Source organism: Mastomys coucha, unplaced genomic scaffold (assembly GCF_008632895.1).
Source record: "Mastomys coucha isolate ucsf_1 unplaced genomic scaffold, UCSF_Mcou_1 pScaffold16, whole genome shotgun sequence".
NCBI lineage: Eukaryota > Metazoa > Chordata > Mammalia > Rodentia > Muridae > Mastomys > Mastomys coucha.
In genome coordinates, this window is record NW_022196898.1 from 100,488,912 (window position 1) to 100,501,180 (window position 12,269).

Sequence of the window (12,269 nt, forward strand, 5' to 3'; positions counted from 1 at the left end):
GAGCACCCTTAGGTCATCTCACCACTGTGTGAGCACCCTTAGGTCATCTCACCACTGTGTGAGCACCACAGGGTCATCTCACCACTGTGTGAGCATCACAGGGTCACCTCACCACTGTGTGAGCACCCTTAGGTCATCTCACCACTGTGTGAGCAGGGTCATCTCACCACTGTGTGAGCACCCTTAGGTCATCTCACCACTGTGTGAGCATTACAGGGTCATCTCACCACTGTGTGAACACCCTTAGGTCACCTCACCACTGTGTGAGCAGGGTCACCTCACCACTGTGTGAGCACCCTTAGGTCATCTCACCACTGTGTGAACATCACAGAACACAAACTATGACAGTTGTAGGTACTGCCATCTATGAGGCCACTGTGGTGTACAGGCAGATGTTGACTGAAAGTGTTACTATGTGCAATGTGACTATATATAATTAAACACAAGCCAGACAATGAAACAGCAAAGTTCTAATTAGCAAATAGAAAGACCTACTTTGAATATTTCTGTGTTCTTTCATGCATTCTTGTATATTAATTCAAACTAGACAACAAAGGAATGTTGTTTACTTAAGAACGTTGTTCATAATGGTATCTGGTAACAACAGATCTGTTACTTACTTTAGAAGAGAGAGATCACCTTCTTATCCTCATTCTCCCTGTGGAGTAACCATTGTCTGCCAGTCTTAAAGAGCCACCCCATTCCCCAGGACGCTTTCTTCTTCTGTTGGAGATAAGGTTGTCATTATGGCATGTTTAAATGCTCATTCAATCCAGCTATTCCTGGACTTGGAACAGGAAAGTGACATTTTAAGTTATTTCTGTTTCTTAAATTTTTGAAAATATACTCATGGCCATAACACAGAATCAGAGGAAAAACATGAACCAACCCAGTCCAGCCATTCTGAAATGGTTTGACCATAAGCCAGGTTTTCTATACCAGTTTCCGTTATGTCTGAAATTTGGAAGAAATTCTGTTCAAACTGCAGAAAATCCCCCTTCTTTCTGTACCATCACTGGCAGTTGTTTGGCCTTTACTTGACATAAGCTAGCACTTAGCGAATTGATCTCCCTTGTTTTCTTATAAGGCAGAAACATTTAAAGGGCTGTGTTATCAGGGTCTCAGTTTATTGTCTACCTTAAGAAACAAAAATCACATTGTGGGGAAATGTGTTTGCTTCAGTTTTCCACTAGAAAGTAAAATGTGTGTTGTTCTAATTGTTAAAAATAATTTCGTGTGGAGTTTGTATGAATTCCATGCAGGGCAGTTGTCATTTGGCCGTTTGGTAGTCTTGTGCTGACCTCACACTATTAACTACACTTGCTAACCAATTTAAAGTCAGAACCTGTCACTTTAGATCAAGGTTGTAAATTATGGCTGCAGCATTGGACTGGTCCACACAGTCACTTCTTTTGAAAGCAGTTTTGAATACTCTTTAAAATGAGGCATATAATTACTAGAGTCCCGTGGATTTTTACCACTCTGGACTGTTTTACAGTCAGCTAGCATAATCATTTATTTACAAAATGGAACCTGCTGAATATTCAACTCCCCCACTGCGTCCAAGTGGCCATAATGTAACCATGAACAACAAGTGTGGCGGTGATGGAATGATCCAGAGCATATGTCTACTCCGTTTATGGTTCTTGTCTGTTTGGTTTTGTTTTCTTCTGTTTGGGGTCTCACCAAAATGGGGAAGGAAATTGAAGCTTTTCTGAAAGAGCTTTTATGTCCCAAGTTTGATCCCTTACTTTTTCTGCCTTAAAAGTCTATTGTCTTAGATGATTTTCTGTCACTACAAAAAAAAAATACCCTGATAAAAGTAGGTTCAGGAAGGAGGGGTTCATTTTGGTTCACAGTCCTGGGGTGCATTCATAGTAGGGAAGTCACCTTCTGTCCGTAATCAGGAAGCAGAGAACTAGGAACCCTCATGCTTAACCCTCTTAGGTATTCTGGTCAAAACCCAAGCCTATAAAAGGTGCTATCCTGACAAGTGTCTCCTGTCCAAGGTAATTCTAGACCCGTAAGGTTGTCAGGATGAACCACCACATCCACACACTCCAGATCCAGCATTGCAGGCTGCAGTACTTCAGCTCCTTGAAGACGGTTCATTGTACTTAAATGCTATTGAATTTTCAGAAGACGCACCTGTCTTTGCCTGTCAGATACTCTGTCTTCCAGCCATGAAGTTCTTCTTTAAATACAGGCATTAATAAGGTCTTGGCACCTATACTGCAGTCCGTCCCTCTGTCTAGGTTGACAAACTTCCACTCAAATCTCCTTGGGTTTGGACGAAGTGTACTTACTCTGAGCGAAGGTTTGTAAAACTCTGCATGGCAGAGTTAGCTCGCCTCCTGTTCCATGCTCTCTGAAGCTATACCAGAAACATATTTTATTGCAGCATCAATCCTTGAGCGCAGAGCCAACCACTAAGCACCCTGTTCCCTTTCCTTTCTCTCTGCCAGAGGCTAAGGAGCTCTGTATTCATCTTTTTTCTGAGGACTACAGATGCCGCAGACTTTCATAGGGTAAATACAAAAGCTAAAGCAAAATGAAGACAAAAGACAAAGTTCAACAACTAAAGTCATTGTGCTGAAGAGCTCAGAGCCTGTTACACGCATGAGGAAGGCACACAGTTTGCAGCTTTAAGCTGGACGAGAGGTACAGATAAGCAGGTAGATTAGGGCAGAGAAAGCCATTCTCTGGAGATGGCTATTTCTCATTCCCAGAAAGCATTGCAAGGAGAAATGGTGGAAAGGCTTGGGTGAGTATCCAAACAGGACCAATAGGAGAAATGAGAGGACATAGGTGTCCTATAAAATATGCAGGCCAGGGTATGCTAAGGGACTTCTAATCTTAGGCTTCTCCCAGACCAAGGTATGCTAAGGGACTTCTAATCTTAGGCTTCTCCCAGGCCAATTCATGAAGGTATTGCTTTTCTTTTTGGAAAGCTTAGTGTTCTCTTCCTTGGTCATTCCTTGTGCCAGGGAGAAAGCTCAGCAACCCCCTGAACAATTGCTGACCGTTCCATAAGCCTTGACAGCCATTTCTGCTTTCTGAGGTCAGCCCTCATTGGCTCTTCAAATACAGATCTCATTCTATTTTCTCTCTCTTCTCTGTCTCCAATCTGATGTAAATATAGTCAAGGTAGCATTATAGCAATGCTCTGTATCCTACCGTTCCTATACTCTGGGATTTCATTTGTTTGTGTGCATTCTGCATAATATTTTCTGAACTATCTTCAAGTTCACTAACTTTCTCTTCTGCTGAGTCTCATGTGTTTTTAAATACAGCAAAAGTTTCATTAGTTGTATTTGGCTCTTTTTAAATCAGCTATGTAACTTTCAGACCTGCCATCTACTTTATTTCTGGGAGATGTTTAATACTGTGCCTTTTATTGTTTGAAACCCAGTGTGGTCATTTGAATGAGACCCACTAGACTTACATGTCTGAATCCCTGGTCTCCAACCACTGCTAGGCTTACATGTCTGAATCCCTGGTCTCCAGCCACTGCAACTGTTCGGAAAGGACTCGGAAGTGTGGGCTTATTGGAGGCTTTGGGGTTTTAAAAGGCTGCCACTACTCCATTTCTCTCTGCTTCCCGTTTGTGTACTAGGATGTGAGCCTTCAGCCGTTGCTCTGGAGCCACAGCTGCCTGTCGGCGAGCTCCCCATCATGGTGGGGATGGACTCCCATCTCTCTGAAACTCTAGCACCCACTAAGACTCTCCTTCTATAAGTTTACCAAGATCACTGTGTTTTATCAGATAAATACAAATGAACTGATACACACAGCAAGTACATGGCATTGCTTCATTACCTGTGCCTGACACTTTAAACTGACCAGTCTGTGGAAGCAGAGGATGCTAACTCCATCTTGCCCCTATTCCTCAGACCTCACCATTTTAATATATGCATGGTCTGATCTACAATTGTATCATCTGAGAGCTCTTCTCAGTGACCTTAACCCACAGGCCAGAAGTGCTGGATAACTGGTACCTTGGAGTGGATTAAGTAGCACCTCAGAGTGGGTAACTGGCACAACAGGATATGTAACTGTCACTTTATCATAGTTACCTATCACCCCGGTGTAGTTAACTGTCGGCCCAGGGTGGGTAACAGGCATCCCAGGGTGGCTAACTGTCACCCCAGGGTGGGTAACAGGCACCTCAGGGTGGCTAACTGTCACCCCAGGGTGGGTAACAGGCATCCTAGGGTGGCTAACTGTCACCCCAGGGTGGGTAACAGGCATTCAGGGTGGTTAACTGTTAGGCCAGGGTAGCATTGTCCACTGAAGCTCCCCTGATCCCAGATTCCAGGTTCCTCAGCAGGATCAATGTCCAGTCTCTCACACGTATGACTGACAGACAGCAGCATTTGCTAGCCGTCTCCCTTTTTGAGTGTCACTTTCCTCTGTCCCAGCAGTGCTGAGTGTCACTTCCTCTGTCCCAGCCATGGGCTCCTCCGAGTCCTCCATGCTGGGCATATTCTTATTATCTGCCACTTTCCCTCTGCTTCTCTTGCTCTTAAGACCAAGTTTCCTCTCTTCCTGCTTTCTGAACTAGATAGCTTGCTTAAAATATCTACACTGGGTACTATAGAGAGAGCCATGATTTTATTCAGGACTGCTTGCTGTCAGCTACTGTCTGAGGCTTGGGACCACACTGATATGTAACAATAATAGTCAGAGCCATGCTGCCACACTGTGTGCGCAGAACTGTGAGCACACAGAGGTGGGGAATCTTCTTAATGACACACCCTTCCTCTGAAACTCAGGCATATGGGAACGCTCACAGAGGAACACAAAGCACCAGTAGACTTCTCTGAAGAACGGAGTATTCATACAGCAGATTCCTCCAATTTTAAGAAGTGTAATCTATTTGAAGGTGTGGAGTGGTATGAGTATGCACAAGTTCATGTGTGTACATTTGGGAGCTCTCATCCCATGGTCTGTGTATGGACCTCGGGGGACAGCTGCTTGCCCAGGTCATCGTGAGAGCTGGTCCACAAGCTTCCTGTATCACTATAGGAGTGCTGGGATTGTAGACTGTGCCTGGCTTTTTGTGTGTTCTGGAAATCTGAACTCAGGTCCTCACACTTCTGTGGTGACTGGGTTACCCATTGAGCCATCCCTCCAGCCTGGATTCATTCACTGGTGATGAGACAGTGCCTGTTAGCTCCTTGATCTCATGACAGAGTAAACACAGCTTGAACTGGACTCACATGGAAGTGACCACATACTCATTTAACAAGCCACGGGGGCAGGTGTCTCCTCATGATCCGGGTCCTTCTGCCGTGTGAGACTGTTCTGTTTTCTTGGACTTGAGCTTCCCCATCTGCTAGAAGAAAGCTCTGCTCTTAGTTGAAAATTCAGCCCACAGAGAAACTGGGGCTATGCAAATCTGAGAGATCTGTTTCTCACCAAATTATTCATTCACTTTATAAATTCAAAACCTGGGTACATTTTAGGGAAGGAGAGAGAGAGAAAGAAGAGAGAGAGAAGGAACAAGGGAGAGGGAGAGTAGATAAGATAGGCTCGAGTTCTTCCTTGGGGTGCTAACTCACTCTACACAGACACAGCCTTGAACATCTAATATTTCTGAATTTCTCTAAAGAGTATGAAGAATAGACAGACTCTTGACTTACTAGTCAGGTAATGGGGAGTGTGTAGGAGGGGGTGCGGGGCTGTAATGGAAAAAAAGAGGCCAAATCCACCCTGAGCAAAAATAATGCATATCCAAAGTGGACCTGGCATTTGACACTGAGCAGGATGAATTTTCTGCATAGTGTTTGATATAGGAGGGAGAGAGCCTCTGTGCTGTGTCAGCACGAGGAATGCAAGTGCAGTAGAAACGGGGCCTCAGAGCAAGAAAAGCAAGAGGGGCTGGAAAGAGCCCTACCACTCAGAGAGAGAGAAAACAGCCATGGTTGTCCAAGTGGAAGAGAAAAGGAAGGGAGGGAGAGGACATCCACAGAGAGGACAGACAGATGAAGACAGACAGACACACATGCACTCAGATGCACACACATGCATGCACAGACAGACACACATGCACTCAGATGCACACACATGCATGTACAGACAGACACACATGCACTCAGATGCACACACATGCATGCACAGACAGACACACATGCACTCAGATGCACACACATGCATGCACAGACAGACACACATGCACTCAGATGCACACACATGCATGCACAGACAGATACACATGCACACACATATGCACACAAACATACATGCACACACATATGCACACAAACACACATGCATACACACAAACACATACACACACATAGGCACATACATGTACACACATGCACACACATGTACACACACAATAGGCACATGCATGCACATACAAACACACATGCACACACACAAACACATGCACACACAAGCACACACACACACACTTTCATGTGCGCACACACATACAACTTCTGGAAAGGTGTGTTTAACCTTGGTCTTGTTCTTAAAACCTTGAAAGTAAGACTTGGAACCCACTGAGACCTGACAAACCATGGTAGCCACTGAGAACTCTCTGTGTTCCTGCCTTCCGTTGTGAGACTTCCTTGGCTCAGATACTGAGCCCCTTTTAGAACCCCAAGGATTTCCATCCAGAACAGTTTTCTAACCAAGCTGACTGAAATACTCAAATAGTTGCCTGTCTGCAGAGAACATGGCACTGTCACCAGCAGTGACGTGTGGGCGTCGAGTGTCGGCTGTGTGGTAAGGTGCATTGTGAAGGGCCTACTTCATGGGAAACTGCCAGGTCACCAACAATTCTGCCACCAAGTTTCCAGGGGAGAACTCATGCCGATGCGGTTCACAGCAGTCCTTTATGGAGACAAACGGCCGCACAGCTGGGAGACAGCTCTCAACCACACAGAGCTTATCAGACAGGGAAGGGTGAGGGAGCCCTCCAGGTAGCAAGAGCTTTGCCCTGGGGGCTTTACTGTGTTATCTCAATTTTCACCAGAGCCAAGATGGCTTCTCTCCGGCAGCCATCTTCAGGTGAGAGAATTTAGGACCCGAGGTGAAACTGACTTCTAAATTGATAGCAAGGGTAAGTAATATGAAGCGATATCAGTTATTAAAGGCCTACTGTGCCACACCCTGGGTGAAGTACTTTGCAACTATTGTCTAATTTAATCTGTGTAATGACCTTTCAAAGCAGAATAAAGTCTCTAACTGCAAGCTAAAGAAAGGTCATTGGACCAGGAAGCATGAGCTCTGGGCTGTCTGCAGATGTCAACAGCAGCCACCACTGTGAAGCCTCCCTCATCACACAGCGCTTGCCTGATCCTCTTGACTCTGGTCCTGCATTTGTCATGGTCATTGACTTCAGGACCTCCAGGCCACCTCTCTACAAAGGCACTCAGTCTTCCTCTACATCTCTACTTCAGGTCCTGTTCTCTGGCCTTGACCTTTCCTCTAGAAACTCACACAGAAAATGATGTCTTTTGCAGTAGTCACTGTTTTAACCTCACCAAACCTTCAAAATGACTCTGAAAACCAGAATTAAGACTCTAATTTTCTACTCTAAATGACACTAAAAATAAAATTAAGAATCTTTATCTTACAAATGAGAAACCGAGGCAGAGACGGCTCAGCTGATTAGTTCGAGGCACACTGGAAAGCGATAGATTTGGGACTAAATATGAAATCCAGCTTACTCTGAGGCCTGTGTCCTTGGTTCCCCACAGGGCCCCTGAACGTGCGCTGGGGGATAATCCTAGGCTCCCAGTGGGGTGGGGGATTAGAATTCTGCACCAACTGCTCTCTAATCATTTACTGTCACAGGGCCTACACTTTATGTAGTACCAAACTCCAATTTTTTCCAGTGTGAAAGGTCTTTGCAGACTAGAAAAGGAACTTTCACTGCAGAGAGAGCTCAAAGAATAAAAAGAAAACTGCAAAGAGAAGCAGTGGGGGAGAGAGCTAATGCCGCAAGTTTCATTCTCCGAAGGGAGAGAGAGACATTTCAGGAAGGATTCATTGTGTGAAGTTGAAAATAGGAAGCAGGGGTCAGAAGGGCTGTGTGGCAGGCTCTGAAGGAAGTGGCCACCCAAAGAATAGCCTTGATTGCAAGCCGGTGTTAATTAGGCACTCAGGGCTCTAGTGGCTGAAGACCGGCTCTCTCCATCACTTCCCACGGGAAGGTCTTTTATAATACGAAAAACTTATTTAATTCTCCATTCACACTGTCCTTTTGAATTCTCAGAGTAATCAAATTGTTTTCTAGGAAAACATCAGAAGCAGCAGAATATAAAATACTGAGAGCAAGAATATTTCAAATGCCCCCAAGGAAGCAGCTAGAAAACTGATGTGCGATTTCTAGGCATACTGCACAGTTTTGCTATTTACTATGAGCCAGGGATCATTTTCCACTTGGATGATGCTGAAGATGGCCTGGATCCTGCACACCATGAGTCCTGATTCCATGCTTGGTGTAGCTGATGAGAAACAACACTCAACTTTCAAGAACATGAAAGTAAGGAGTGTTGGTGATGGTACCAAACATGTGGACGGGGGCAAGTTGCAGGGCGTGGAGAGGCAGGAGAGGGTTATCTCCCCTCAGTTTACTGTCACTCCACTCTGAGCTTCAGCTTCCTCACAGCCATTACCATCTGTTCAGATCTGTCTCCGTGGATGGAATGCAAACCTCCATGAGTCTGGCACTGTGTCAGCTGATTCAGGGAAGGGCAGTAACTAGGAATAAGGCTCTGACTCGGAGATTTCAAATTCCAGCCTCACTTTGTGACCTTGGGGCAGTCCAGGCATCTGAGTCCGCAGCATAGCGACATGGCTCTCAGGTAGCTGGCTGATGGATCCCTCGGTAAAGGGGTGGGCTTCCGCTGTGGATACTCTTCACGGCTGTAGCTGCATACACCCACCCCACCCCTGCGGCCCCTCCATCAAGGGGTGCCTGTGTGGAAGAGCACCTATGTGAATCGAAAAACATTGAGTCTCTTTATTCTTTTAGACAGGAGCATTATTTTAGGTGTCTGAACTTATCCAACTGTCTTCGTTTTGTCCCAAATGCTGGAATGACTGCATCCAGGACACATGCCTACATGCTGCATGGGTTCTTTGGTCTATACAATCACATCCTCAATGGCTCTAATGATGTACAGAACTTCTGTTTCATGATTCTGTACAAAGGGCAGTTCCCATCTGTCTCATGTGTAGATTCTGGGTCACAGCGAATATGTTTCAGCTTCATCTCCAAATGGAACCAAGTCTGGGAATTCTGTAGAACAGAGCACTTTCCTGTTCAGAAGTTCCTTTGAAGCTAACCCATTGTTCTGCGAGAATATCAATGTCTCCATTCTTTGTCTCAAAGATTCATTCTAAAGTGCCCATCATGAAGGAACAGATTCACTGGTACTGAGGGCTGAGATAAGACTGTGTTTACTCACAGACCTGGCACTGTCTTCAGGATCTGAGGTGATCCTGACTACTTTCTCTTCAGAGTGTCTCTCAAGAGTCCACGTGTCAGAGGCTTGACCCCACTGAGGTGGTGCTGAAAGGCACTAGCACCTTTAAGAGGCACAGTGCAGGCAAGGTGGATCAGACGCTGGGGTCTCCTCATGGAAGGACTAACAGTTCCTGAAGGCCCTCGGTTCCTCCTGGAGAGGTTGGTATAAGAGAGCAAGGCAGATGTGCCTCCTTTCTGCAGTTTGTTGTCATACCATGTCACTCCTCCCTCTCATGTTTTCCTCACTGTGATGCCATCTACCATGAGCCTCTTCCCAGAGGCAGAGAAAACTGGGCTACGTCTTAGTGTTGGATATTTATATGACCCACGTGGCAGGCTTGCCCTGTCCTGGACTTCCTTTGTAAACTTTTTGCAGACTTTGTAAACCCTCAAGGCAGGAAAGTGGCCAGGCCCTGCCTGAGGAGCTCAGGCAGCCCAGCCCCTCCCCAGATTATGCTAATTTTAGGTGAAAAGTCTGAACCCCAGCAATCCCTGAACTTCCTACAGAAACCTACCAGGCCTGGAATACAAAAACCCACCAATCCCCAAGCTCCCCCAAGCTCAGGACTTGAAATCCTACCAATCCTCACTCTGGAGACCTCCCTAGAAATAAGAACCCCTATGTAAGTACTGGGCTTTGTCCGGTTTTCTGCTGTCTTCTCCCTCCTAGGAACACAGGCAGCCACACCCTGAACCTTCCCAGTAAACCTTTTATGAGATTTGCTGCCTAGTGTGCCTCTCTCATCAGATGAAGACAAGAAGCAATGAAGGAGAAGGGAAGAGGAGAAGAGAAGGAGAAGGGCTGAGGTTCTTGTGCTCCTCAGCTCAGCTGCGGATTCCCTCCCCGGGGAGCTACACTGTCCCTGCTGGCTGAGGAGGCTTCATTCTCAGAGCTGTGTGCTTTCTGGGCCCCTGTGTCTCAGTGTACCCTTCCATTGGGATACCTTCCCCCTTAGGCTGTGTGGCTCCTGGGCTTCGGAGTCCCAGGACACTTTCCCATCCAAGCAGAAAGACCAACACATAAACTAGTAATCTCTAAAGCTATAAATCAAGTAATCATCTTCTTTTATACCTTAACCAGATTCTGACACTTTGTTACAACACTGGAAGATAGACACAGACGCATTTAAACGCTGTAATGTCTCTTCTGGTATGGGAGCTTAAAGTCCTAAATGAACTTAATAAGCTTTGCTGGCTGCTTTTGTATTCAGTGGATGTTCTTTCTTTGAGAACCTTTATTGAGATGCCTTGAAGAAACATGTTACATGTACTGCCTGATGCTCATAGTGTCTTTGGATTCTAAGCCTTATAAACATTCTTGGTTACTAGGTGTTGATGCCACCTTTACTGGACATCTTATGTCTTCCTAGGGCTCTTATGTCTCACTCTGTTGCAAAGAAATTGTCATACATAACCTGTAAGGGTAAGGCTTAATGATAATGATATGAAAAAATCAGGATTAGCATGTCAAACTACAGGCCCGGTACAGCCTCCAGTCACTCATGTGAAGGAATGGGGCTTGCTTCAATATTTCAGTTATGATCAATTTAGTGTTTGGCTTGCTTCAACTGTTTAAGTGAGTGAATTCAAGATCTAAATCTTCAGTTTATTAATTTTAAAAAACCTAAACATTTAATTTTGGTTTAGTTATAAACTCAGCTGTGTAATTGATACAAGACTCTGGGTAGCTTGAGTATCAGTCATTGCCTTCTATAAGTTAGAGGAAGAATCTTTTGCTTTTATTGCCACTAAGTGTGCTGGGCTGACTGGCTTGAGTGCCTGCAGGGGGCTCACCCGTCTCTCCCTCCCATCTCCCCCCGTAGGACCCTGGGATTACAGGTGTGTGCTACCACATCCAACGTTACGTGGATCTGAGGATTCTAACTCAAGTCTCCATCCCATATAGCAACTCCTATGCCCACAGAGCCATCCTCCTAGCCCTGGTGGAATTTCAGTTAGACAAAGGAAACACAGAACCTTTAAAAGCACGCATAACGTGGTATTTCCGACACAGCCACAGCTGAGTTTTAAAGGAAAGCAGAGACTGGAGGGGTCGTCTCTTTCCTTCTCCCTTCTTTCCACTCTGAGCGGTCAGAGGGGATGATGAAGGAGGAAAGGCTTTAGTGCCCCAAATTCCAACCTGGGGAGCTTTTAGGAGGGGGATTTAGGAGGAATTAGGTCACTAAGGGCAAGCCATTGAAGGTCATAGTGGAACAGATTGGCACATCCTCGCTATCCCCATACATACTAAGAACTTGAGTTCACCAGGACAGAAAATCTGATAAATCGAAATTGAAGCTCGTCGCCTGACTAGAAGTTTGTATTTTCTGAGATCCCTCCTGTGCCTCTTTATACATCAGAAGCTTCCTTGCAAGCTAGGACGCAAGCACATCAGAGCTTGATTATGAAAGATCGGTAGAGACTTAACAAGCCTTTTAACTTTGCTGTTTATGGCTGGCTTTGAATTCCCTTTAGGTTTAATCCTTAGAAATCATATTGCTCTGAAAAGATTTTGCAAAATGCTGGTCTCCTGACTCCTGTTATGATGGTGTGGGAAGATAATACTATGCAATGGGCACTCTCCCCTTCACCCTTCCCCTGAAATGAATGAAATGTCCGTTAGGCCACTGGCGGCATCCTTATACATGAGAGTCAGAGTTGCTGCAGTTAGCGCCACAAAGAGAAAGAAAGGTTAGCCGAGGATCTCCCCCTTCCAAAACAACCTAAGGTGCACAGCAGAAAAAATTTGGAAGGCAAAATTTTTGAGACCAAAGAGAAG

At 45.4% G+C, this 12,269-nt stretch overlaps 1 long non-coding RNA gene across 1 annotated transcript; it reads right to left on the reverse strand.

Annotated features, from left to right (window-relative positions):
- Positions 1–619: 619 nt before the first annotated feature.
- On the reverse strand, positions 620–4,155 carry LOC116094405. Its single transcript, XR_004120092.1, has 3 exons — positions 4,077–4,155; positions 2,149–2,374; positions 620–723 (listed from the first exon to the last, which is right to left on the reverse strand). It is a non-coding gene; the product is annotated as an uncharacterized LOC116094405 (long non-coding RNA).
- Between the last annotated feature and the right edge of the window lie 8,114 nt (positions 4,156–12,269).